The sequence below is a fragment of the Bombina bombina genome, chromosome 2, assembly GCF_027579735.1.
Source record: "Bombina bombina isolate aBomBom1 chromosome 2, aBomBom1.pri, whole genome shotgun sequence".
Taxonomy (NCBI): Eukaryota; Metazoa; Chordata; class Amphibia; order Anura; family Bombinatoridae; genus Bombina; species Bombina bombina.
Window position 1 is genome coordinate 1,118,355,313 of NC_069500.1, and position 27,830 is coordinate 1,118,383,142.

The window sequence follows — 27,830 nt, forward strand, 5'->3', positions numbered from 1 at the left end:
TCTTGTTGTGATTAAATATTTCAAAGTTAATGTTAATATCTTGAAATATTATTAAAAAATAATTTTTGAAGAATTAATAAAAATATAAATTTTTCATATTTCAAAATTGATATTAATATTTTGAAAATATATATATATTTTTTGAATTGAAATATTGATTTTCATATTTCAAGATTAATATTAATATCTTGAAATATTATTAAAAGTTAATTTTGAAAAATTAATCAAAAATATAAATTTTTCATATTTCAAAATTAATAAAAATATGAATTTTTCATATTTCAAAATTAATATTAATATTTTTGAAATATAATTTTTTATTTTTTATTCTCTCTCTTATTGGTAAAAATTGTATTAGCGTTTTAATTTAAATTCTAAACCAATATAATAATGTCTGTTACTAGGAGTGAATCATTTAATTCTGTACATAATGTTGAAAATTGTTCCCTGACAATACCCCTTACTCGAGGTGAGGTCCTTAAGAGGGACATTATAGGCCACATTAAAAAGAGGTTTAATATTGCGGGTAAATTAAATGATTACACAAATATGCTTGAAATTAAGACTACAAATATTGCCATTGATGATGAAAGGTGGAATGAAAAAAGTGAATTATTCCAAGAATTATTAATGATTAATCAATGCAAGATTCTCAAAAAGTGAGACGAACTAATACTAAAATCTTGGCCCCTTGTAATATGCATTATTGACGAAATGTCGCTATATCTAATAGAGAAAGAATTGCAAATACAGAGGCTAGAAAATAGTATTCGCTACTCACGCAGATGCAAAAAGAATTTAAAAATAGCCGAAAATAAAATTGATGAGTTTGCCCAAGACATAGCCGCCTTAGGTAAACATAACTTAGATTTAAAAACAAAGATACAAGAGTCAGAGAGAATTAAGTGATTTAAAAAGGTCATATTGCCATAATGAAAACCCCTCTATTAACATTGAGAATAATGCAGATAATTCTAACTCCCTTAGAGAATGCATCAGGGATGAATTGCAGAAATTTAGGGAAGAGTGTAGACAAATGACCCCTGTTGGGTCAGAAATAGATTTCCCAAATAGACAGTCACCTCATGATGTAAATTTAGGGAGCTGCTGTAACTCAGCTGATGAGGTAGAGGGAAACTCTAATAGAGAGTTAGAGGGCAGAGCTAACTACCTAAATAGCCCACATAGTACTAATGTACGTAGGGGGTCTCCCCATAATAAAAGGGAAAACAGGGAACACTCCAACCCTGAAAATAAGGCTCCTAGGAAATCCCAAAATACGTCTAATAAGGTATATGACTCCCATAAAATAATTACTTTCCTAAAGGACTAAAGGATGCAGTACCTAGATTCTCCAACAAGGGAACAAACTCTGTAATTGATCACTTAGAGGCCTTTGAAAATGCATTATCTATAATGAATGTTACAAGTGAGCAGTCAAAAATTAAATTTCTGCCCTGGGTATTTGAAGGTAAATATCACAAATTATTTGCTTCACTAAAGGATATGAATATTCATTCCTGGAATGAAACAAAACAACAGTGCAGAAAAGAATTTGGGCAACATCGCACTAAAACTGCAGTGAAAATAGCTGTATATGGTTTAAAATGTAGTGCAAATCAGAGCCCCATAGAATTCCTTTCCATACTGAAAAATGCGTACAGTATGGCTGAAGATAATCCCATATTTGAATGCTCAGAATTTGTGAATTTATTTTTTGAAGCACTGCCCGCACCCATCAAAATTAATTTAGCTAGAGATTTTGATGAGAACTGCTCATTGGAATGGATGATCAAAGAGAGTACAAAATTATACTCTATTCAGCAGTCCGGTGAACAGGGGGTTAAAAAGGAATCAAAACCCAAAATTGTGGAAGAAACTAGGGTGTCACCTAGCCCCCTCAATTTGGAGTCTAAAAAGAAAGCCTATGCAGAGGTGGACAGAGGAAACAGGCCATCCCCACAGAGGTTTAACTCTACCCCTCCCCCAACACGGGCTGAGGCGCAGAGAGACTATACCCAAAGTGGGAGACATACTCAGGTAAACAATTACTCCCAAAGACAATACCCATGAATTAATTGGTATCCCCGTAAGGGTAGATACAATAAGTGGCAAAGATATTCTCAGGGTAACCAGACACCCCAAGTAAATAGTGCTCCCCAAAATACTAATGCTGAACAAGTTGAACCCCAGCGGCCCTGGTTCTGAGGAGACTCCATGGTCCAGGAGTCATTATTATGGGGCATAAAGAGATAGGCCCAGGGGTAGGGGTAACTTGTACGATCAAGTAGATCAGCTTTATACCCAGTTAAATCGGTTGAGCGAACAATTCGCTAATATGAGTCAACCTTTTATGGCTCTGCCACCGAACAATCCTTTTTTAGGGGTACAGCCAGTGGCCAGCAATGGGCCACAAGCACAGTCATACATACTGCAGTATCACCTGAAAGGGAGGGGAGAGATATACCAAATGAAAAAATGTCAATAATGTTACTAGTCATGTTGCAACTTCAGCAGGGAAAAATTAACCAATCTCTTCATTTGCAGTGTTCTCTTAACCTTATTTCCACAGATGCAGTACACAAAAACCCAGTCGACCCTGTCATAGAGGGAACCGGCTAGATTACACTAGCAGACTGATGTTTCACAGTCAAAAAAGTTTTTTTTAAAAAAATATTTACACTACTGTAACAACAAATATGAGTGGTGGCACTAGTTGGCAAGTGGGCCTGGCACACACGCTGGCAGTCAGGCAACTGCAATTAGATTACACTAGCAGACTGATGTTTCACAGTCAAAAAATATTTTTTTAAAATATTTACACTACTGTTACAACAGATATGAGTGGTGGCACTAGTTGGCAAGTGGGCCTGGCACACACGCTGGCAGGCAGGCAACTGCTATTAGATTACACTAGCAGACTGATGTTTCACAGTCAAAAAAGTTTTTTTTTTAAATTTACACTACTATTACAACAGATATGAGTGGTGGCACTGCAGGCAGGCAACTGCAATTAGATTACACTAGCAGACTGATGTTTCACAGTCAAACTTACACAGGCAAAAAAAAAACGACTGATGTTCTAGCCCTGAAAAGGGCTTTTTGGGGTGCTGTCCAAACAGCAGAGATCAGATGAGTCCTTCAGGACTGTAGTGGACACTGAATACACTAGCCTAGTTATCAATTTCCCTAAAAAATCAGCAGCAGCTACACTGTCCCTCCTCTCACTAACAATGCAGGATCAGAATGAATCTAAAATGGCTGCTGCCCAGGAGCTGGGAGGGTCTGGGAGGGAGTGTCTGCTGTTGATTGGCTGTAATGTGTCTGCAGACTGTGAGATACAGGGTCAAAGTTTACTCAATGATTATGAATAGGGGGCGGATCGAACATTGCATATGTTTGCCCGCCGCTGCGCACGCGAACAAGCTATGCTCGCCGGGAACTATTCGCCGGTGAACAATTCGCGACATCACTAATGCTAAGTTGTTTATCTGGCAAATATATATATATATATATATATATATATATATATATATATATATATATATATATATATATATACATATATATATGTTTTAGAATTTGTCTTAATTGTAGGTAACTAAGAATTTAATTCAGCTTAGATAAATTGGCATAGAGTTTGGTTGTTGGCACAAATAATATATACAATTACTGATGTTTTAAATTGGAATTATATAGGATAAATTGTGGCTAAATAGTTGATTGTATTGCTGAACGTCAGTAGCCTATATCTTAGTCTGATTGTGATATTTTAAATGCAACTCTGATTTGGGAGGCTATTGTGAATAAGGCAACTTTTATGAACTTTGCATAGCATATTTTAATAGTTTTAAACGTGTATAGTATTGACTCATATTCTGGTTCCTACAAATGTATTTTAATGTGTCTATAAATATTAACTAATAAAAAGAACTTAGGAATTTATATTAATTTTATGGGTTTTGGTATATATGCATATATATTTTATTGGGGTTTAGTTTAAAGGATAATTATTAAATATATTCGGCTAGATTACGAGTCTTGTGTTAGCCTCAAAAAGCAGCGTTGAGAGGTCCCAACGCTCCTTTTTAACTCCCGCTGGTATTACGAGTCTGGCAGGTACAGGTGTACCGCTCACTTTTATTCCGCGACTCGAGCTTACCACAAATCCCCTTACGTAAATTGCATATCCTATCTTTTCAGTGGGATTTTCCTAACGCCGGTATTACGAGTCTTGGAAGAAGTGAGCGGTACACCCTCTCCTGTCAAGTCTCCTACCGCATTTAAAAGTCAGTAGTTAAGAGTTTTATGAGCTAACAACGTAATATAAAACTCCAAACTAAAGTGCTAAAAAGTACACTAACACCCATAAACTACCTATTAAACCCTAAACTGAGCCCCCCCCCCACATAGCAAACACTTAAATAATCTTTTTAACCCCTAATCTGCCGACCGGACATCCCCGCCACTTTAATAAATATATTAACCCCTAAACCGCCGCACTCCCACCTTGCAAACACTAGTTAAATATTATTAACCCCTAATCTGCCGTCCCTAACATCGCCGACACCTACCTACATTTATTAACCCCTAATCTGCCGCCCCCAACGTCGCCGCTACTATATTAAATTTGTTAACCCCTAAATCTAAGTCTAACCCTACGTCTAACCCCACCTAACAAATATAATTTAAATAAAACGAAATAAAATTACTACAATTAAATAAATTATTCCTATTTAAAACGAAATACTTACCTATAAAATAAACCCTAAGATAGCTACAATATAACTAATAGTTACATAGTAGCTAGCTTAGGGTTTATTCTTATTTTACAGGCAACTTTGTATTTATTTTAACTAAAATAAATCCTAACCTAAATTACAATTACACCTAACACTACCCTATAAGAAAATTAATTTACTAAATTACCTACAATTAACTACAATTAAATAAAATAAACTAAAGTATGGAAAAACAAAACACTAAATTACAGAAAAAAAAACAAAATAATTACAAGAATTTTAAACTAATTACACCTAATCTAATCCCCCTAATAAAATAAAAAAGCCCCCCAAAATAATAAAAATCCCTACCCTATACTAAATTACAAACAGCCCTTAAAAGGGCTTTTTGCAGGGCATTGTCCCAAAGTAATAAGATCTTTTACCTGTAAAAAAAAATACAATACCCCCAACATTAAAACCCACCACCCACCCAACCCTACTCTAAAACTCACCCAATCCCCCCTTAATAAAACCTAACACTACCCCATTGAAGATTACCCTACTGTGAGACGTCTTCACCCAGCCGGGCACAAGTGGTCCTCTAGAGGGGCAGAAGTCTTCATCCGATCGGGGCAGAAGAGGACCTCCAGATGGGCAGAAGTCTTCATCCAGGTGGCATCTTCTATCTTCATCCATCCGGAGCGGTTCCATCTTGAAGCCAGCCGACGCGGAGCATCCATCCAGACCGACGACTACACGACGAATGACGGTTCCTTTAAATGACGTCATCCAAGATGGCGTCCCTTGAATTCCGATTGGTTGATAGGATTCTATCAGTCAATCGGAATTAAGGTAGGAAAAATCCTATTGGCTGATGCAATCAGCCAATAGGATTGAAGTTCCATCCTATTGGCTGATCCAATTAGCCAATAGGATTGAGCTCACATTCTATTGGCTGTTCGAATTAGCCAATAAAATGCGAGCTCAATCCTATTGGCTGATTGGATCAGCCAATAGGATTTTTTTCTAGATCCAGTGTACAAGTAGTAAGCAGGCACTGCAACGAGGGTTTCTTTTTTTTAAAAAAAAAGTATCCTTTATTGAAAAAACAAGGTTAAAAAGATTTTAACCAGCTACAAACGCTGGATGACACGCTAAAAGAGACAAATGGCAGGAGTGTATGAGAGAAACTATTAGCTGTCTGACTAGTTTCGCGTCCCTCTTGGACGCTTATTCATAGACTAATTTGTGATGAGAGGAAGGCTGCTTAAGAAGGGGAACTTTAAATTCAATTGGCTGTTTGCTAAAAATGGTTTAATCAGCTACAGCCATCTAGTTGTTAACCCTTAGTAAGAAGACCTTTCTCTTGATACATCACAAAGTACAAAGTTAAAAACAAAGTTAATGAACCTCATTGTATTTTAAATTTACAATTATATACATTAATGCAAAAATAAAAATGGTTACATGATATTAATGGAGGAAGCAAAATCCAAAACATGAACTTAGACTGAAATGGAAAATATTGAAAAAAAAAAATAATAATAATAATAAATGAGGAAATAAATGAATGAAAAAATGAATGAATAAATGAATGAGAAAATGAAAAAATAACATAATAATAATTATGAAATTAATAAAAATACAAGTGAATTTAGAAAATGAAAAATGAAAAAGGAATACATAAGAAAAAAGTTAATTAACTAACCAGCAGGTTAGTAAAAAATGTCTTTGGAAAACAATTAACCCTATCTAGACCACAATTGAAGACATTAGGTGTAAATAATAAACCATATACAAAAAAGCATATATATAATACAGAAAACCAAGAGGGATAAACTAAGAAGATGGAATCAATTGTCAATGAAGTAATTGATGTCACATTCACGGTTCATCCCTAATGGTGACCGAGTTTTAAGTTTCAACATCCAGAACAGTTCCTTTTTCTCTAAGATTTTAAATTTATTGCCCCCTCTAATGGATATAGTGGCAATGTCTATGATGTTAATACTCATGTTAGCTATATTCGTCATGTGATAGCCATTAAAATGATTGGCCACTGCTGAGTCCTTATTGTAATTTTTAACATCTCTGGTGTGTTCATTGAATCTTTTACGAGCCTCTCTAGAAGTTTGACCTGTGTATTGTATTTGACATATGTTGCAAGTGATAAGATAAACCACAAAAGTGGTGCAACAGTTAGCATAAAGCTCCATAGTGTATTCATTTCCTGTGCTGTGACTATGAAACTTGTCACCTATATTGATATGTGTACACATTAAACAGTTGCGTCTTCCACATTTGTAGTTGCCCCTATGTTGCAACCAATTTTGTTGGCTTACATCAGTTTTCATGACCAAACTTGGTGATATGGCTTGACCTAGGGTTTTACATTTTTTAGGAACATATTTAATATTCTTTATATGTGGTTTAAGTGTGTCATCTCCTAAGAGGACATGGGAGTGTTTTTTCATGATTTTAACAGTTTCATTATACTGTTTTGAATAGGCCGTTGTAAACACTACTGCATCTTTAAAGTTAGATTTCTCTTTCTTTCTCAAATCAGGTTTTTTGTAAGCACTGTTGTGAGTACTTATACTTTTTCGACACTTTTCAAGGGAATTGGTGTTATAACCCCTACACACTAATCTGTCTTTTAATTCCAGGGACTGAGATTCATATATTGCATCAGATTTCGTATTTCTACGAATCCTTATAAATTGTCCCCTAGGTATTGCCCTAATGACATGTGTGGGGTGTTGTGAGGTGGCATGTAAGATTGTGTTACCAGCTGTCTCTTTGCGATATGTGCTGGTAACAATTGTATTGTCAGTGATTTGAAGTGTCAAATCTAAATAGTTGACCTTATTGTTGTTAAATATCCCAGTAAATTTAAGATTAAATGCATTTCCATTTATATATTCATTGAGCGGCTTTTTTACAATGACCAACAGGTCATCAATATAGCGTACATATATAAGGATGTTTTCTAAACAAGGGTTATGTATACAATAGATATGTGACAACTCCCACCATGAGACATACAAATTTGCAAATGTGGGGGCAAATTTTGCCCCCATGGCAGTGCCACATATCTGATTGTGAATACCCCATCAAACCAAAAAGAATTGTGAGATAAAAGGAATCGCAGTACATCTCCTACATATTGAATGGTTAAATATGTTAAATCCATTTCTCGATTTAGAAAAAATTGCACAGCCTGTACCCCTAATTCTTGAGGCATACAGGTATAAAGAGAGCATACATCAATAACTGCCCATGTATAGTCTTCCTTCCATTGCACAGTGTCCAGTATATCAATGAGCTGGGCACTGTCCCTCAGATAGGATAGCTGTTTTTTGGCTATAGGTTGTAGAACCTCATCCAGCCATGCCCCCAATGGCTCAAATAAGGACCCCACCCCAGAGACAATAGGTCTACCTGGAGGGGAGAGGGGGTCCTTATGAACCTTGGGGACATGGTAAAAAATTGGAGTAAGAGGGTGATCTGGAATTAAATTCGAGAGATCCCCTTCTTTGAAGATACCCAGAGTGATTCCTTCCTTAACTAAATTTTCCAATTTCTTCTTGTAAGAGAAAATGGGATTTCCTGGAAGGCGTTTATACACTTCAGTGTCATTCAATTGTTTATAAGCCTCAATGAAATAAGCCTCTTTGTCTTGAATGACAATGCTGCCTCCCTTGTCAGCATTTTTAATGACAATGTTAGAATTGTCCTGTAGAGATTTTAATGCTCTCTTTTCTCTATAAGACAGATTATGGGAGGCAGCATTGTCATTTTTCTTCATTTCCAATTCAAAAATGTAATCCTGAACCATTTTATGATATGCATTAATGATAGCACCTCTATATTGTTTAGGATAAAAGTCAGACCTTGTCCTCTTTGGGCGCACCAATTTGTTCGATGAAATGTGCTCATTGTCACCACTATACAGATCAGTAAGGGTGACAAGAGCTTGGGCGTCTTCAAAGGGCAAAGTGGGACCCTCCGCTGCACATGTTGTACTATTCACATCAGAAATGTTAGTTTCTACATTGATATCTTGAGAATTTGTTAATGCAAAATATCTTTTAAGAGCCAATTTTCGAATAAATTTATTAATATCCTAAAGAGTATTGAAACAGGAGAAGTCGCCTGAGGGAGCAAAACCCAATCCTTTAGTTAAAATTTGCAATTCCTCCTCTTTCAAAACATATCTGGATAAATTAATAACACTAATGTTTTGATTTTCAACATTGGTACATAGTACTAGATTTTCAGCATTATCTATATGAGAAGTCATTGTCCTTTCTTTGAATTCTTTTTTTTTCCCTTTTGGTTCTCCATCTCCTTCGTTTTCTCTTTTTTGGGTAATCCCTGATCGTGTCTTCAGTTGGGCCACTGGTTCCGGATTTCGTATTCCTTCCAACTCCACTGCCTCCTGTAAAAAATCACAAGAAGAAGAAGTGGAAATAGAGGGAGAAACAGAAGGAGAAATAGAAGAAGAAAGTATAGAAGAACAGTTTGAAGAATAAGAGGTGCCTGAAAAACAGGCTTCAGAATCAGTGGTTTCTTCTTCAGGAGGATTAAATGCCACTTTTCTCCTTCTCTTTTCCACTTTTTTCAGAATGGACTTTGGTTCATTCTTGTCAGGCTCTTGCGTTATGGGTTGTTGTTTCAATTTGTTGATTTTATTTCTTCTATTTTTATTTTTATTGGCTCGTTGTTGTCTGCGTAATGTCGCCCAATTATATACTCTTTGCTGTTCGTAATCTTCTTTATCCCTTTGGAACTTGGCTCCTTTTCTTTCCGCCTGTTCCTTATCATGTTTAGCAATTAGTTCTATCATCTTTTTGTTTAGCTGACTGAACTCATTGTAAGTTTGATAAGGTACTAGTTCATCTTTTTGAGTGATGATGGCTGCTCCTATTTTATTACGTTTTTTGTTTTTCACTCTGATCAAAATATCTAACAGTGTGAACGAGCATTTATTTAGGGCCTCATTCCAATCCTCCATATCTTCTGGATCATCAAATTGAAAGGAGGGATATTTCTTTATACGCAAGCCTCTTGGTATTCTGTTATTATCAACATATTTTTTGAAAGCTATAACATCCCACATAAGTCTAAGGTCAGTGATGAGTGATTGCTCCAAAGTCCTAAATAATTTCTTAATTTCCATATGTTCTGTATGTAGATCCTCTATTGAAAAAATAGTGTCAAAATATTCCTGTCTAGTGTTTATATCAAAAAAATCTTCATGTTTGGAAGTTGCTCCCATATGTGTAATGTTTGTAATCGGAGGTTCATTAGTGTCAGAATCAACTCCTGCCATTGTGTGTGATTATCAATGTGTATGTCTCTTTAAGCGTGTGCTGCACTATGTGCAGTGTAAAAGAAAACACCTCTTACGTTTTACTAAGGTGAGTCAGAAAAGCCGTCAGGTCAAATCAGATTGTGATACGCTGCAGTGTATAAACAGCTAAATGTTCATATTTGTCACTTTTTCTTTTTGTTCGTTTTATATTTGAAAATATTGCTCTATGACCAAAATTAGTACAGTCCTTACCAAATAATCGCTTTTTTTTTTTACAAAAACAACAATTCTCAATACGGCATGTTGTAAATCCGGGTATTGGTATTATCACAGTTATGGCAATATTAATGATGACAATACAATGTAACGCTGTATTTAACTCTGCAGAAAAACTTTTAGTACTCACAAAACTCCTATGTCCATGGCGCGAAACTAAAAGGAAGACTATACATGGGCAGTTATTGATGTATGCTCTCTTTATACCTGTATCCCTAAAGAATTAGGGGTACAGGCTGTGCAATTTTTTCTAAATCGAGAAATGGATTTAACAGATTTAACCATTCAATATGTAGGAGATGTACTGTGATTCCTTTTATCTCACAATTATTTTTGGTTTGATGGGGTATTCTACAATCAGATATGTGGCACTGCCATGGGGGCAAAATTTGCCCCCACATTTGCAAATTTGTATGTCTCATGGTGGGAGTTGTCACATATCTATTGTATACATAACCCTTGGTTATAAAACATCCTTATATATGTACGCTATATTGATGACCTGTTGGTCATTGTAAAAAAGCCACTCAATGAGATAGATTTCAATACATTCATTGAATATATAAATGGAAATGCATTTAATCTTAAATTTACTGGGATATTTAACAACAATAAGGTCAACTATTTAGATTTGACACTTCAAATCACTGACAATACAATTGTTACCAGCACGCACATATCGCAAAGAGACAGCTGGTAACACAATCTTACATGCCACCTCACAACACCCCACACATGTCATTAGGGCAATACCTAGGGGACAATTTATAAGGATTCGTAGAAATACGAAATCTGATGCAATATATGAATCTCAGTCCCTGGAATTAAAAGACAGATTAGTGTGTAGGGGTTATAACACCAATTCCCTTGAAAAGTGTCGAAAAAGTATAAGTACTCACAACAGTGCTTACAAAAAACCTGATTTGAGAAAGAAAGAGAAATCTAACTTTAAAGACGCAGTAGTGTTTACAACGGCCTATTCAAAACAGTATAATGAAATTGTTAAAATCATGAAAAAACACTCCCATGTCCTCTTAGGAGATGACACACTTAAACCACATATAAAGAATATTAAATATGTTCCTAAAAAATGTAAAACCCTAGGTCAAGCCATATCACCAAGTTTGGTCATGAAAACTGATGTAAGCCAACAAAATTGGTTGCAACATAGGGGCAACTACAAATGTGGAAGACGCAACTGTTTAATGTGTACACATATCAATGTAGGTGACAAGTTTCATAGTCACAGCACAGGAAATGAATACACTATGGAGCTTTATGCTAACTGTTGCACCACTTTTGTGGTTTATCTTATCACTTGCAACATATGTCAAATACAATACACAGGTCAAACTTCTAGAGAGGCTCGTAAAAGATTCAATGAACACACCAGAGATGTTAAAAATTACAATAAGGACTCAGCAGTGGCCAATCATTTTAATGGCTATCACATGACGAATATAGCTAACATGAGTATTAACATCATAGACATTGCCACTACATCAATTAGAGGGGGCAATAAATTTAAAATCTTAGAGAAAAAGGAACTGTTCTGGATGTTGAAACTTAAAACTCGGTCACCATTAGGGATGAACCGTGAATGTGACATCAATTACTTCATTGACAATTGATTCCATCTTCTTAGTTTATCCCTCTTGGTTTTCTGTATTATATATATGCTTTTTTGTATATGGTTTATTATTTACACCTAATGTCTTCAATTGTGGTCTAGATAGGGTTAATTGTTTTCCAAAGACATTTTTTACTAACCTGCTGGTTAGTTAATTAACTTTTTTCTTATGTATTCCTTTTTCATTTTCTAAATTCACTTGTATTTTTATTCATTTCATAATTATTATTATGTTATTTTTTCATTTTCTCATTCATTTATTCATTCATTTTTTCATTCATTTATTTCCTCATTTATTATTATTATTTATTTATTTTTTCAATATTTTCCATTTCAGTCTAAGTTCATGTTTTGGATTTTGCTTCCTCCATTAATATCATGTAACCATTTTTATTTTTTGCATTAATGTATATAATTGTAAATTTAAAATACAATGAGGTTCATTAACTTTGTTTTTAACTTTGTACTTTGTGATGTATCAAGAGAAAGGTCTTCTTACTAAGGGTTAACAACTAGATGGCTGTAGCTGATTAAACCATTTTTAGCAAACAGCCAATTGAATTTAAAGTTCCCCTTCTTAAGCAGCCTTCCTCTCATCACAAATTAGTCTATGAATAAGCGTCCAAGAGGGACGAGAAACTAGTCAGACAGCTAATAGTGTCTCTCATACACTCCTGCCATTTGTTTCTTTTAGCGTGTCATCCAGCGTTTGTAGCTGGTTAAAATCTTTTTAACCTTGTTTTTTCAATAAAGGATACTTTTTTTTTAAAAAAAAGAAACCCTCGTTGCAGTGCCTGCTTACTACTTGTACTCTGGATCTGGATTTGTGGCTTGGTTTCGCCACTGCTACGGCACTCCGTTTTCCAAGTGGGTTGAACTTGAAATCAGTTAGACCGGTGTCATTTCCGGTCTCTAAGCCGGCTCCACGGTTGTTGCCAGACACGCCGCACGCTTCTCAGCATCAACTCTAGGATTTTTTTCTACCTTAATTCCAATTGGCTGATAGAATCCTATCAGCCAATCGGAATTCAAGGGACGCCATCTTGGATGATGTCATTTAAAGGAATCGTCATTCGTCGTGTAGTCGTCAGTCTGGATGGATGCTCCGCATCGACTGGCTTCAAGATGGATCCGCTCCGCTCCGGATGGGTGAAGATAGAAGATGCCGCCTGGATGAAGACTTCTGCCCATCTGGAGGTCCTCTTCTGCCCGGTTCGGATGAAGACTTCTGCCCTTTTGGAGGACCACTTGTGCCCGGCTGGGTGAAGGCATCTCACGGTAGGGTGAGCTTCAATGGGGTAGTGTTAGGTTTTATTAAGGGGGGATTGGGTGGGTTTTAGAGTAGGGTTGGGTGTGTGGGTGGTGGGTTTTAATGTTGGGGGGTATTGTATTTTTTTTTACAGGTAAAAGAGCTGATTACTTTGGGGCAATGCCCTGCAAAAAGCCCTTTTAAGGGCTATTTGTAATTTAGTGTAGGGTAGGGATTTTTTATTATTTTGGAGGGCTTTTTTATTTTCTTAAGGGGTTTAGATTAGGTGTAATTAGTTTAAAATTCTTGTAATTTTTTATTTTTTTCTGTAATTTAGTGGGGGGTTTTCGTACTTTAGTTTATATAATTTAATTGTAATTAATTGTAGTTAATTTAGTTAATTTATTTAATGATAGTGTAGTGTTAGGTGTAATTGTAACTTAGGTTAGGGTTTATTTTACAGGTAAATTTGTACTTATTTTAACTAGGAAGTTATTAAATATTTAATAATTATTTAATAACTATTGTACCGTGTTAAAATTAATACAAAGTTGCCTGTAAAATAAAAATAAAACCCAAGAGATACAATGTAACTATTAGTTATATTGTAGCTAGCTTAGGGTTTATTTTATAGGTAAGTATTTAGTTTTAAATAGGAATTATTTATTTAATTGTAGTAATTTTATTTAGATTATTTTAAATTACATTCAAGTTAGGTGGGGTTAGGGTTAGACTTAGATTTAGGGGTTAATAACATTATTATAGTGACGGCGAAGTTGGTGGCGGCAGATTAGGGGTTAATAAATAAAAAGTAAGTGTCGGCGATGTTGGGGGCAGCAGATTAGGGGTTCATAGGGATAATGTAGGTGGCGGCGGTGTCTGGAGCGGCAGATTAGGGGTTAATAATATAATGTAGGGGTGGCAGATTAGGGGTTAATAAGTGTAAGATTAGGGGTGTTTAGACTCAGGGTTCATGTTAGGGTGTTAGGTGTAAACATAACTTTTGTTTCCCCATAGGAATCAATGGGGCTGCCTTAGAAGCTGAACGCTGCTTTTTTGCAGGTGTTAGGCTTTTTTTCAGCCGATGCTGCCCCATTGATTCCTATGGGGAAATCGTGCACAAGCACGTTTTGCCAGCTCACCGCTACCGTAAGCAACGCTGGTATTGAGGTGAGATGTGGAGCTAAATTTTGCTCTACACTCACTTTGTTGCAGCTAACGCCGGGTTTAAAAAATCCTGTAATAACAGCGTTGTCTTAAGTGAGTGGTGAGAAAAAACTGCTCATTAGCAACGAACCCCTGTTACCGCAAAACTTGTAATCTCGGTAGTTGTGTTATAACCCGGCCATATACTGACATAGATGATGGTCCACAGTTCTCCATAGCATATGGGATATATTTCCCACCAATAGAAGGAGGTCAAGAACCCATACAAGAGCTTTAAAACCCTCCCACTTCCTATCTCTCTAATTTTACATATAACTAAGTAGAGAAAAGAAAAGAAAGATAGGAAAGACAAAGCAGGTTCTATAGGCGTAATTAGAACTGTCGCCCATAAAGCAGGTGGGGCCTGTGTGCCATCATCATTCCAAAAGAAAACAATTTATCAGGTAAGCATAAATTTTGTTTTCTTTCATAAAATGATGATGGTCCACAGCCCTCTATAACATATGGGATTAATAACCAAGCTGATGGTCTATGTTATGGAAAGGATCGAAAAATACTTTCACTGACAGTCCCTATTTAGCCCATATTGCAGCCTGAAGAACTTTTCTGCCAAAAGCTGCTTGCAAAGAAGAAAAGACATAAAAACTGTAAAATTTAAAAAAAAAATAAGTAAAGAGGACCATGTGACAGCTTTGCAAATCTTCTTAGCTTTCTGTCCTTTAAAATTCCAAGAAAAATGTACAAACAAACTAGAAGTTTTTCTAAACATTTTAGTCACTTGGAAATAGAACTTCAGAGCTCTAACTATGTCTAGATTATGTAACAATTTTGTTTAGCATTATCAGAGAAGGAACAACAACTTCTTGATTAATGCTATCAGTTGAAACCACCTTTGGAAAAAAAATCATGTTTAGTGTGCAGTACAGCCTTATCCTTGTGGAAAATAAAAAATGGAGGATCACAGGATAACATGGAAAACTCAGAAACTCTTCCGGCAGAAGAGATAGTAATTAAGAAAAGCACCTTCCAAGACAACAGCTTAATGTCTATTGAGTGCATTGGTTCAAAGGGAGGACCTTGAAGAACTGAAAGAACTAGGTTAAAATTCCAGGGATGAGAAATAGGTCTTACAAATGGATTAATTCTAATTAACACCTGAACAAAGGTATGAACATCAGGAAGTTTAGCCAACTTCCTATGGAAAATAACAAATAAAGCTGAAAATTGACCCTTCAGGGAACTAGCTGATAAACTCTTATTAAGGCCAGCTTGTAAGTATTGAAGGATTCTCGGGATCCGTAAGGAACACCAAGAAAATCCATAAGAGGAGCAGCACGCAAAATATGCTTTCCAAATTTTGTGGTAAATCCTTTGAGTTACAGGTTTCCTAGCCTGAATTAGAGTATTGATTAGAGAGTCTGAAAATCTTCTATGTCTGAAATCTAGGCATTCAACCTCCATGCCGTCAGATTTAAGATCCTGATGGAAAAGAGAACCTTGTGATCAGTGTTCCCTCTAAGGCCAGTTTTGTGAGCAGCCCAGCAGTGAAACCTTGCAGTCTGCAGTCTGCATTGTGTAGTGTTTGCTAATTGCTCTAATTAACTGGTTCACTGCTGGGCTGCTCACAAAACTGACCTTTGAGGGAACACTACTTGTAATAACAAGTCTTGTCTCAGAGAAAGACACCATGTAGGCGTTGTTGACATCTGTACTAGGTCTACATACCATGTACTGCAGGGCCAGGTGGGAGTAAATAATGTTACTGATGCTGCCTCCTGTTTGATCCAAGCAATGATTCTCAGAAGAAGAACAAATGGAGGAAACAGGTATGCTAGATGGAAGACCCATGGACATACCATGGCATCTATCATTTGAGCCCTTGGATCCCTTGATCTTGCACAGTACTTTGGAAGTTTGTGATTTAAGTGTGAAGCCATCAGATCTATGTCTGGTAGGCGCCATTTGATTACCAGTTGATAGAATACATCATAATGGAGAGACCATTTATTGACGGGTGAGATAGTCCGCTTCCCAATTGTTCACACACGGAATGTGAAACACTGATGGGGATCAATGATTCCTCTCTGCCCAGGACAGAATTTGAGAGACCTCTTGCATTTCCAGTGGATTGCAGGTACCACCTATCACTCACTGTTATATTATCCAACTAGAAACAGATACATTTCTCCTCCTTCAACAGAGGTCAATTTGCTCAAAATTCTACATTTTCTATTGGTAAACTTGCCTCTTAAGAAAACCAAACTCCATGCACCCTTCGAGAATTCAAGAATGCCTCCCAGCCTAACAGACTGGCATCTGTCTTTACAATGGCCCATGACTGATGAATAAAAGATGCCCTAAGGGTCAAAGAAGGACTTTTATATAGAGTCTATAATAATAAAGGCTTGTGAGTATAAGTGAGTGCTAATGACAGAGAAGGAGCTTGCACCAGTATGTTGTCAAGATACAGTACAATTGAGATCCCCTGAGCTCTGATCACTGCTAGCAGGGCACCTAACACCTTTGTAAAGATGCAAGGAGCTGTGGCCAGACCAAATGGAAGAGCGACAAACTGGTAGTGTTTGTCCATATAAGCAAACCTCAGGAACTGATAGTGATCCCTGTGAATGGAAATGTGCAGGTATGCATCCTTGAGGTCTATTGTAGTCATAAATTGGCGCTAGGAATGTGAAATGTGGAAGGTATGTTGTTTTTATGATGTAGGCACCCACTAAGGAAGGATTTCTGGAAACTACGTCCCTAAGGGGGTGAAAAAGAGGGTGAATTTTTTATGTGGATACCTATATCTCAAAAACCAAAATTGTTACAGACATAAAAATTGGTATTTAGATTCTCCTTTAAAAATAAAGAAACATGTGTCTTAACATTTCCCAAAAATCCACTTATGGGGGGTGAAAAGGGGAGGGGTTATTTATGAGGATCCCTATATCTCAAAAAGCAAAGATGGTACAGACGTGAAAATTGGTATTTAGATTCTCCTTTAAAAATAAACACATGTCTTACCATTTCCCAAAAATCCACTTAAGGGGGGTGAAAAGGGGAGGGGTTATTTATGAGGATCCCTATATCTCAGAAAACAAAGATGTTACAGACGTGAAAATTGGTATTTACATTCTCCTTTAAAAAATAAACACGTGTTTTACCATTTCCCGAAAATCCACTAAATGGGGTGAAAAGGGGAGGGGTTATTTATGATGATCCCTATATCTCAGAAACCAAAGATGTTACAGACGTGAAATTTGGTATTTATTTTCTCCTTTAAAAATATAGAAACACATGTTTTACCATTTACCGAAAATACACTTAAGGGGGTGAAAAAGGGAGGAGTTATTTATGAGGATATAAAATTGGTATTTAGATTCTCCTTTAAAAATAAAGAAACACATGTTTAACCATTTCCCAAAAACACACTTAAGGGGGGTAAAAAGGGGAGGGGTTATTTATGAGGATCCCTATATTTAAAAAAAATGATGATGTTAGAAAAGTAAAAATTATAATTTAAAATCGTCATTATAAAGTAGTTTTACATGCCAAATTTCTTGCTCCTAATGTCAGGAGTTCCCAAGATATGGATAGCACAAAAAAAATGAATACTCTTTTTTTCACATCTGACAGTTGAGTCATAATATATAATTACAATTTAATATTAAAGTATTTGTAAACAGAACAATAATAACATATTATTGATGTGCCGGATGGACGCCCTGCCAAAAACTTAGCTGATTGGTGCCTATGTACGAGAAACACTGAGAATTAACGAAAACTCACAAGTTCATGCCAGAGTGTACAACCTGAACGGACACACACGTGAGGGCACACGTGGGTGTGTTTTTTGCTATTTTTTACAAATCACAAAATACACGCGAGCAAAGCTGCGGGCAACAACTAGTATATATATTTCATACAAAGAGAGAAGAGTTCTACAAATAATGAATAACAACTCAGTGCTTGTTCTATGGCGAGATACCACCTAGGAGCAGCCTTTTTTAGCACAGTTGTGCTTTTCACAAAGGAAAACTTTCCTGAAGTATATCAGTCTATTCCTGCTGAGTAAGGTCAATCCAGCCCCAAAATACCAGGCAATTCTCCTCTGAACAAAGAACATGACAAACCCAGACAATCATTTTAGCCTTCTGTGGGTCTTGTTAGTGAGGTGCAGCAAGGCACTGGGCAAGGAGTCCACATCTGGTTTCCCTCATCACCTTTAGGGAGACCTCCCCAGGGCAATAATATAAAAGCATACAATATACATATTATGGCCCTTTCCAGTCAAATACCTTGTCATATAATGACGTTTACAGCAGTCAGTACGCTGGCAAGTGCTGCAGTGGAATCTAGTGATGCGTCTCGCTGTCAGGAAGTCATCAAACAGGACCTAAATGTGTACTTATTTTAACTAGGAAGTTATTAAATATTTAATAATTATTTAATAACTATTGTACCTTGTTAAAATTAATACAAAGTTGCCTGTAAAATAATAATAAAACCCAAGAGATACAATGTAACTATTAGTTATAATGTAGCTAGCTTAGGGTTTATTTTATAGGTAAGAATTTAGTTTTAAATAGGAATTATTTATTTAATTGTAGTAATTTTATTTAGATTATTTTAAATTACATTCAAGTTAGGTGGGGTTAGGGTTAGACTTAGATTTAGGGGTTAATAACATTATTATAGTGACGGCGACATTGGTGGCGGCAGATTAGGGGTTAATAATTGTAGTTAGGTGACGGCGACATTGGTGGTGGCAGAGTAGTGGTTAATAAATAAAAAGTAAGTGTCGGCGATGTTGGGGGCAGCAGATTAGGGGTTCATAGGGATAATGTAGGTGGCGGCGGTGTCTGGAGCGGCAGATTAGGGGTTAATAATATAATGTAGGGGTGGCAGATTAGGGGTTAATAAGTGTAAGATTAGGGGTGTTTAGACTCAGGGTTCATGTTAGGGTGTTAGGTGTAAACATAACTTTTGTTTCCCCATAGGAATCAATGGGGCTGCCTTAGAAGCTGAACGCTGCTTTTTTGCAGGTGTTAGGCTTTTTTTCATTCGATGCTGCCCCATTGATTCCTATGGGGAAATCGTGCACAAGCACGGTTTGCCAGCTCAACACTACCGTAAGCAACGCTGGTATTGAGGTGAGATGTGGAGCAAAATTTTGCTCTACGCTCACTTTGTTGCGGCTAACGCCGGGTTTAAAAAAACCTGTAATACCAGCGTTGTCTTAAGTGAGTGGTGAGAAAAAAACTGCTCATTAGCAACGCACCCCTGTTACCGCAAAACTTGTAATCTCGGTAGTTGTGTTATAACCCGGCCATATACTGACATAGATGATGGTCCACAGTTCTCCATAGCATATGGGATATATTTCCCACCAATAGAAGGAGGTCAAGAACCCATACAAGAGCTTTAAAACCCTCCCACTTCCTATCTCTCTAATTTTACATATAACTAAGTAGAGAAAAGAAAAGAAAGATAGGAAAGACAAAGCAGGTTCTATAGGCGTAATTAGAACTGTCGCCCATAAAGCAGGTGGGGCCTGTGTGCCATCATCATTCCAAAAGAAAACAATTTATCAGGTAAGCATAAATTTTGTTTTCTTTCATAAAATGATGATGGTCCACAGCCCTCGATAACATATGGGATTAATAACCAAGCTGATGGTCTATGTTATGGAAAGGATCGAAAAATACTTTCACTGACAGTCCCTATTTAGTCCATATTGCAGCCTGAATAACTTTTCTGCCAAAAGCTGCTTGCAAAGAAGAAAAGACATAAAAACTGTAAAATTTAAAAAAAAAAATAAGTAAAGAGGACCATGTGACAGTTTGCAAATCTTCTCCAAATGCACCATTCTTAAATGCCCATGATGTTGCCTCTGCTCTGGTAGAGTGAGATGTAATAAGTTTAAGGGTCGACTTACCCGCCACCAAATAAGCTTTGTAAATCAATTGTTTAAGCCAAAATGTCAAAGCAAACTTAGTAGCTTTCTGTCCTTTAAAATTCCAAGAAAAATGTACAAACAAACTAGAAGTTTTTCTAAACATTTTAGTCATTTGGAAATAGAACTTCAGAGCTCTAACTATGTCTAGATTATGTAACAATTTTGTTTAGCATTATCAGAGAAGGAACAACAACTTCTTGATTAATGCTATCAGTTGAAACCACCTTTGGAAAAAAATCATGTTTAGTATGCAGTACAGCCTTATCCTTGTGGAAAATAAAAAATGGAGGATCACAGGATAACATGGAAAACTCAGAAACTCTTCCGGCAGAAGAGATAGTAATTAAGAAAAGCACCTTCCAAGACAACAGCTTAATGTCTATTGAGTGCATTGGTTCAAAGGGAGGACCTTGAAGAACTGAAAGAACTAGGTTAAAATTCCAGGGATGAGAAATAGGTCTTACAAATGGATTAATTCTAATTAACACCTGAACAAAGGTATGAACATCAGGAAGTTTAGCCAACTTCCTATGGAAAATAACAAATAAAGCTGAAAATTGACTCTTCAGGGAACTAGCTGATAAACTCTTATTAAGGCCAGCTTGTAAGTATTGAAGGATTCTCGGGATCCGTAAGGAACACCAAGAAAATCCATAAGAGGAGCAGCACGCAAAATATGCTTTCCAAATTTTGTGGTAAATCCTTTGAGTTACAGGTTTCCTAGCCTGAATTAGAGTATTGATTAGAGAGTCTGAAAATCTTCTATGTCTGAAATCTAGGCATTCAACCTCCATGCCGTCAGATTTAAGATCCTGATGGAAAAGAGAACCTTGTGATCAGTGTTCCCTCTAAGGCCAGTTTTGTGAGCAGCCCAGCAGTGAAACCTTGCAGTCTGCAGTCTGCATTGTGTAGTGTTTGCTAATTGCTCTAATTAACTGGTTCACTGCTGGGCTGCTCACAAAACTGACCTTTGAGGGAACACTACTTGTAATAACAAGTCTTGTCTCAGAGAAAGACACCATGTAGGCGTTGTTGACATCTGTACTAGGTCTACATACCATGTACTGCAGGGCCAGGTGGGAGTAAATAATGTTACTGATGCTGCCTCCTGTTTGATCCAAGCAATGATTCTCAGAAGAAGAACAAATGGAGGAAACAGGTATGCTAGATGGAAGACCCATGGACATACCATGGCATCTATCATTTGAGCCCTTGGATCCCTTGATCTTGCACAGTACTTTGGAAGTTTGTGATTTAAGTGTGAAGCCATCAGATCTATGTCTGGTAGGCGCCATTTGATTACCAGTTGATAGAATACATCATAATGGAGAGACCATTTATTGACGGGTGAGATAGTCCGCTTCCCAATTGTTCACACACGGAATGTGAAACACTGATGGGGATCACTGATTCCTCTCTGCCCAGGACAGAATTTGAGAGACCTCTTGCATTTCCAGTGGATTGCAGGTACCACCTATCACTCACTGTTATATTATCCAACTAGAAACAGATACATTTCTCCTCCTTCAACAGAGGTCAATTTGCTCAAAATTCTACATTTTCTATTGGTAAACTTGCCTCTTAAGAAAACCAAACTCCATGCACCCTTCGAGAATTCAAGAATGCCTCCCAGCCTAACAGACTGGCATCTGTCTTTACAATGGCCCATGACTGATGAATAAAAGATGCCCCAAGGGTCAAAGAAGGACTTTTATATAGAGTCTATAATAATAAAGGCTTGTGAGTATAAGTGAGTGCTAATGACAGAGAAGGAGCTTGCACCAGTATGTTGTCAAGATACAGTACAATTGAGATCCCCTGAGCTCTGATCACTGCTAGCAGGGCACCTAACACCTTTGTAAAGATGCAAGGAGCTGTGGCCAGACCAAATGGAAGAGCGACAAACTGGTAGTGTTTGTCCATATAAGCAAACCTCAGGAACTGATAGTGATCCCTGTGAATGGAAATGTGCAGGTATGCATCCTTGAGGTCTATTGTAGTCATAAATTGGCGCTAGGAATGTGAAATGTGGAAGGTATGTTGTTTTTATGATGTAGGCACCCACTAAGGAAGGATTTCTGGAAACTACGTCCCTAAGGGGGTGAAAAAGAGGGTGAATTTTTTATGTGGATACCTATATCTCAAAAACCAAAATTGTTACAGACATAAAAATTGGTATTTAGATTCTCCTTTAAAAATAAAGAAACATGTGTCTTAACATTTCCCAAAAATCCACTTATGGGGGGTGAAAAGGGGAGGGGTTATTTATGAGGATCCCTATATCTCAAAAAGCAAAGATGGTACAGACGTGAAAATTGGTATTTAGATTCTCCTTTAAAAATAAACACATGTCTTACCATTTCCCAAAAATCCACTTAAGGGGGGTGAAAAGGGGAGGGGTTATTTATGAGGATCCCTATATCTCAGAAAACAAAGATGTTACAGACGTGAAAATTGGTATTTACATTCTCCTTTAAAAAATAAACACGTGTTTTACCATTTCCCGAAAATCCACTAAATGGGGTGAAAAGGGGAGGGGTTATTTATGATGATCCCTATATCTCAGAAACCAAAGATGTTACAGACGTGAAATTTGGTATTTATTTTCTCCTTTAAAAATATAGAAACACATGTTTTACCATTTACCGAAAATACACTTAAGGGGGTGAAAAAGGGAGGAGTTATTTATGAGGATATAAAATTGGTATTTAGATTCTCCTTTAAAAATAAAGAAACACATGTTTAACCATTTCCCAAAAACACACTTAAGGGGGGTAAAAAGGGGAGGGGTTATTTATGAGGATCCCTATATTTAAAAAAAATGATGATGTTAGAAAAGTAAAAATTATAATTTAAAATCGTCATTATAAAGTAGTTTTACATGCCAAATTTCTTGCTCCTAATGTCAGGAGTTCCCAAGATATGGATAGCACAAAAAAAATGAATACTCTTTTTTCACATCTGACAGTTGAGTCATAATATATAATTACAATTTAATATTAAAGTATTTGTAAACAGAACAATAATAACATATTATTGATGTGCCGGATGGACGCCCTGCCAAAAACTTAGCTGATTGGTGCCTATGTACGAGAAACACTGAGAATTAACGAAAACTCACAAGTTCATGCCAGAGTGTACAACCTGAACGGACACACACGTGAGGGCACACGTGGGTGTGTTTTTTGCTATTTTTTACAAATCACAAAATACACGCGAGCAAAGCTGCGGGCAACAACTAGTATATATATTTCATACAAAGAGAGAAGAGTTCTACAAATAATGAATAACAACTCAGTGCTTGTTCTATGGCGAGATACCACCTAGGAGCAGCCTTTTTTAGCACAGTTGTGCTTTTCACAAAGGAAAACTTTCCTGAAGTATATCAGTCTATTCCTGCTGAGTAAGGTCAATCCAGCCCCAAAATACCAGGCAATTCTCCTCTGAACAAAGAACATGACAAACCCAGACAATCATTTTAGCCTTCTGTGGGTCTTGTTAGTGAGGTGCAGCAAGGCACTGGGCAAGGAGTCCACATCTGGTTTCCCTCATCACCTTTAGGGAGACCTCCCCAGGGCAATAATATAAAAGCATACAATATACATATTATGGCCCTTTCCAGTCAAATACCTTGTCATATAATGACGTTTACAGCAGTCAGTACGCTGGCAAGTGCTGCAGTGGAATCTAGTGATGCGTCTCGCTGTCAGGAAGTCATCAAACAGGACCTAAATTTGTACTTATTTTAACTAGGAAGTTATTAAATATTTAATAATTATTTAATAACTATTGTACCTTGTTAAAATTAATACAAAGTTGCCTGTAAAATAATAATAAAACCCAAGAGATACAATGTAACTATTAGTTATATTGTAGCTAGCTTAGGGTTTATTTTATAGGTAAGAATTTAGTTTTAAATAGGAATTATTTATTTAATTGTAGTAATTTTATTTAGATTATTTTAAATTACATTCAAGTTAGGTGGGGTTAGGGTTAGACTTAGATTTAGGGGTTAATAACATTATTATAGTGACGGCGACATTGGTGGCGGCAGATTAGGGGTTAATAATTGTAGTTAGGTGACGGCGACATTGGTGGTGGCAGAGTAGTGGTTAATAAATAAAAAGTAAGTGTCGGCGATGTTGGGGGCAGCAGATTAGGGGTTCATAGGGATAATGTAGGTGGCGGCGGTGTCCGGAGCGGCAGATTAGGGGTTAATAATATAATGTAGGGGTGGCAGATTAGGGGTTAATAAGTGTAAGATTAGGGGTGTTTAGACTCAGGGTTCATGTTAGGGTGTTAGGTGTAAACATAACTTTTGTTTCCCCATAGGAATCAATGGGGCTGCCTTAGAAGCTGAACGCTGCTTTTTTGCAGGTGTTAGGCTTTTTTTCATTCGATGCTGCCCCATTGATTCCTATGGGGAAATCGTGCACAAGCACGGTTTGCCAGCTCAACACTACCGTAAGCAACGCTGGTATTGAGGTGAGATGTGGAGCAAAATTTTGCTCTACGCTCACTTTGTTGCGGCTAACGCCGGGTTTAAAAAAACCTGTAATACCAGCGTTGTCTTAAGTGAGTGGTGAGAAAAAAACTGCTCATTAGCAACGCACCCCTGTTACCGCAAAACTTGTAATCTCGGTAGTTGTGTTATAACCCGGCCATATACTGACATAGATGATGGTCCACAGTTCTCCATAGCATATGGGATATATTTCCCACCAATAGAAGGAGGTCAAGAACCCATACAAGAGCTTTAAAACCCTCCCACTTCCTATCTCTCTAATTTTACATATAACTAAGTAGAGAAAAGAAAAGAAAGATAGGAAAGACAAAGCAGGTTCTATAGGCGTAATTAGAACTGTCGCCCATAAAGCAGGTGGGGCCTGTGTGCCATCATCATTCCAAAAGAAAACAATTTATCAGGTAAGCATAAATTTTGTTTTCTTTCATAAAATGATGATGGTCCACAGCCCTCGATAACATATGGGATTAATAACCAAGCTGATGGTCTATGTTATGGAAAGGATCGAAAAATACTTTCACTGACAGTCCCTATTTAGTCCATATTGCAGCCTGAATAACTTTTCTGCCAAAAGCTGCTTGCAAAGAAGAAAAGACATAAAAACTGTAAAATTTAAAAAAAAAAATAAGTAAAGAGGACCATGTGACAGCTTTGCAAATCTTCTCCAAATGCACCATTCTTAAATGCCCATGATGTTGCCTCTGCTCTGGTAGAGTGAGATGTAATAAGTTTAAGGGTCGACTTACCCGCCACCAAATAAGCTTTGTAAATCACTTGTTTAAGCCAAAATGTCAAAGCAAACTTAGTAGCTTTCTGTCCTTTAAAATTCCAAGAAAAATGTACAAACAAACTAGAAGTTTTTCTAAACATTTTAGTCATTTGGAAATAGAACTTCAGAGCTCTAACTATGTCTAGATTATGTAACAATTTTGTTTAGCATTATCAGAGAAGGAACAACAACTTCTTGATTAATGCTATCAGTTGAAACCACCTTTGGAAAAAAATCATGTTTAGTATGCAGTACAGCCTTATCCTTGTGGAAAATAAAAAATGGAGGATCACAGGATAACATGGAAAACTCAGAAACTCTTCCGGCAGAAGAGATAGTAATTAAGAAAAGCACCTTCCAAGACAACAGCTTAATGTCTATTGAGTGCATTGGTTCAAAGGGAGGACCTTGAAGAACTGAAAGAACTAGGTTAAAATTCCAGGGATGAGAAATAGGTCTTACAAATGGATTAATTCTAATTAACACCTGAACAAAGGTATGAACATCAGGAAGTTTAGCCAACTTCCTATGGAAAATAACAAATAAAGCTGAAAATTGACTCTTCAGGGAACTAGCTGATAAACTCTTATTAAGGCCAGCTTGTAAGTATTGAAGGATTCTCGGGATCCGTAAGGAACACCAAGAAAATCCATAAGAGGAGCAGCACGCAAAATATGCTTTCCAAATTTTGTGGTAAATCCTTTGAGTTACAGGTTTCCTAGCCTGAATTAGAGTATTGATTAGAGAGTCTGAAAATCTTCTATGTCTGAAATCTAGGCATTCAACCTCCATGCCGTCAGATTTGAGATCCTGATGGAAAAGAGAACCTTGTGATCAGTGTTCCCTCTAAGGCCAGTTTTGTGAGCAGCCCAGCAGTGAAACCTTGCAGTCTGCAGTCTGCATTGTGTAGTGTTTGCTAATTGCTCTAATTAACTGGTTCACTGCTGGGCTGCTCACAAAACTGACCTTTGAGGGAACACTACTTGTAATAACAGGTCTTGTCTCAGAGAAAGACACCATGTAGGCGTTGTTGACATCTGTACTAGGTCTACATACCATGTACTGCAGGGCCAAATGGGAGTAAATAATGTTACTGATGCTGCCTCCTGTTTGATCCAAGCAATGATTCTCAGAAGAAGAACAAATGGAGGAAACAGGTATGCTAGATGGAAGACCCATGGACATACCATGGCATCTATCATTTGAGCCCTTGGATCCCTTGATCTTGCACAGTACTTTGGAAGTTTGGGATTTAAGTGCGAAGCCATCAGATCTATGTCTGGTAGGCGCCATTTGATTACCAGTTGATAGAATACATCATAATGGAGAGGCCATTTATTGATGGGTGAGATAGTCCGCTTCCCAATTGTTCACACACGGAATGTGAAACACTGATGGGGATCACCGATTCCTCTCTGCCCAGGACAGAATTTGAGAGACCTCCTGCATTTCCAGTGGATTGCAGGTACCACCTATCACTCACTGTTATATTATCCAACTAGAAATGATTCATTTCTCCTCCTTCAACAAAGGTCATTTTGCTCAAAATTCTAGATTTTCTATTGGTAAACTTGCCTCTTAAGAAAACCAAACTCCATGCACCCTTCGAGAATTCAAGACTGCCTCCCAGCCTAACAGACTGGCATCTGTCTTTACAATGGCCCATGACTGATGAATAAAAGATGCCCCAAGGGTCAAAAAAGGACTTTTATATAGAGTCTATAATAAGGAAGGATTTCTGGAAACTACGTCCCTAAGGGGGTGAAAAAGAGGGTGAATTTTTTATGTGGATACCTATATCTCAAAAACCGAAGATGTTACAGACATAAAAATTGGTATTTAGATTCTCCTTTAAAAATAAAGAAACATGTGTCTTAACATTTCCCAAAAATCCACTTATGGGGGGTGAAAAGGGGAGGGGTTATTTATGAGGATCCCTATATCTCAAAAAGCAAAGATGGTACAGACGTGAAAATTGGTATTTAGATTCTCCTTTAAAAATAAACACATGTCTTACCATTTCCCCAAAATCCACTTAAGGGGGGTGAAAAGGGGAGGGGTTATTTATGAGGATCCCTATATCTCAGAAAACAAAGATGTTACAGACGTGAAAATTGGTATTTACATTCTCCTTTAAAAAATAAACACGTGTTTTACCATTTCCCGAAAATCCACTCATGGGGGTGAAAAGGGGAGGGGTTATTTATGATGATC